Source organism: Chironomus tepperi, unplaced genomic scaffold (assembly GCF_022539635.2).
Source record: "Chironomus tepperi strain 1889 unplaced genomic scaffold, CSIRO-AGI_Ctep_v1 contig_150, whole genome shotgun sequence".
Taxonomy (NCBI): Eukaryota; Metazoa; Arthropoda; class Insecta; order Diptera; family Chironomidae; genus Chironomus; species Chironomus tepperi.
The window spans coordinates 17,563-19,766 of NW_027226272.1; the positions used below are offsets into that span (position 1 = coordinate 17,563).

At 28.1% G+C, this 2,204-nt stretch overlaps 1 long non-coding RNA gene across 1 annotated transcript; it reads left to right on the plus strand.

Moving 5' to 3' along the window:
* The first annotated feature begins 1,323 nt into the window (after positions 1-1,323).
* LOC139087959 (uncharacterized) lies at positions 1,324-1,776 on the plus strand. Its single transcript, XR_011544180.1, has 2 exons — positions 1,324-1,425; positions 1,515-1,776. It is a non-coding gene; the product is annotated as an uncharacterized lncRNA (long non-coding RNA).
* Positions 1,777-2,204: the final 428 nt, after the last annotated feature.

A 2,204-nucleotide genomic window follows, 5' to 3' on the forward strand; every position in this document is an offset into this window, starting at 1 on the left:
CTATTATGGTTTTGATAAAATATGCATTTCAAATTCGATTGATTATAAAATTTTAAAATCAAAAAAAATGATGTTACAGACCAAGAAAAGCGGAACTGCTGCTTTCAATATTAAGTATTTTGTTCATCCTAAAGAAACCCGAAAGAATTTTGGATTTTCGTCAGTCCATTATTGAATTATGAGTATTAAAGTTACTTTTGCTGTTTCAGTCGTCAAACAAATGCTCATTGGAACTAAGCAGTTCCGTTTTGAACTTCCACCATGCTTTTGTCTGATAGAGCAACCAAAATTCTTCCAAATTATGTTTAATTCACGCGTCAAATCTCTTTATTGGCAGAGATATTTACTTCACTGTAGATATGACTATTTCATCCAGAATCTCTCAATTGTTTCCACGAGCTCATTTTCCTAATTCACAGCACTTAAAAATAATTGAGCGATGAATAATTGCAAAATTTGGAATTAATTTGGAATTTGGAACGGATGATTTGTCAAAAAAGGGACAATTGACCCTCATTTATATAAACTCAAATTCAACAGATTTTCAATAATTTTGCAACAAAAATTGTCATTTTTCTAAAAATTAAACCCATTTTTGGATGAATCGTCCAAGTTTTGAAGCTATTCTTTTCCAATTTTGCAATTATTCATCGCACAATTATTTTTAAGTGCTGTGAATTAAGAAAATGAGCTCGTGAAACAATTGTTTTCATTATCAAAGTAAAGTTTGATCAAGTGCAAAATATGAACATTGGAAACTGATCAACAAGATCTTCATACATTGACAGTAACAGTATGAGAGGAGGAACAGAAGTTGTGACATCAGAACTTCACTGGGCGTGGTAATAATACACAAAATGTATAAAGGAGGCTTACATTTTATTTAATAAAATATTTTCAATTTTATATGAAAAGTTTTAAAATGCGGCACTGCTTAAATGTGCTGGGTTTTACCCAGGTTCTGTTTTTAATAGAGATTCACGTCATCAACAACACACGAATGTATATTATTCAGGAATTTAATTGTTAAAAAGTTTTCAAGTTAAATGAGCACAATGGGAGGAATGCTGACTAATTATCCTTAAATCAGAACTTAAAAACCTTAAAAATATTTATTTTAGGACATGAAAGCAGCTGGCAAAAATAAGTCATTTTCATATAATATTATTTACACAAATGGACACACTTTTATATTTCAAGTCGCCTCTCAAAAAAGTTTAAATTCAAACTAATTTAAATGCGCTTTATGACAAAAATTAATGCATTTCCAACTTGTTTTGGCAATAAATGTTTAAGAGGCTTGTGAACATTATTGCTTGTATCATTCAAGAAGGTCATTGGGAAGTGTATTAGTGCAGCTTCGGAGGCAAATTCACTTGTCCAAATATTCTATAGAAACTTTTTGGGTTTTTCCACTCGAATAAGGTTCGATAAAAATAATTAAAATGAGATAAACAAGATTAATGCTGCGCATTTAAATTAAAATTTTTTTATTTTTCATTTTGGTAAAACAGAACTAAAGTTAATGGATACGTGGACACATGAATGTTCATTTTGCAATTATATAATCAACGAAAGCTTAAATCTGTCATTTTGAAATTAAATTTTTTTTAAAGTTTAGCAGAGATCTATGAGAATGAATTTCAACTTTTTGCAAGTCTGCAATTTTTGAACGAACTACAGATTTTTTAATTTAAAAATACAATATGACTAGTAATTGATGAAAATACGAAGTTATTGTTTTATTCAATAAATAAATATTTTATAAATGCTTTATTTTTATGTTTTTAAATTTCAATCAGAATGAAAACATCTGACAGTAAAATATTTAATAAAATGATTTACCATCGTTTGTATACCTTAAAATCGTTTAGAAATGTTGTTTTGAAATACAGACATTTTTTTTCCATTGATATTATGTACAATTATGTTTTTTGACATTTTTAGCTAGTCTAATTGCTGAATTACATATTTCAGAAGCTTTGTTGAATATTTATAGTACTCAGCTTGAATGAGGTCAGACATTATCGTAAAAATCGTGATTTTTTAAATTTTTTTGACGATTCATTTAAACAGAATTTCAATTATTTTTACGAAAGTGTCTAATCTTTACATTTTTCAGATCCTCAATATCAATTCTTATTTAATTTCTCTCTTGAATGTACATGCTTTAGAACAGAGCCTAGAACAGAGTTAGCATGACT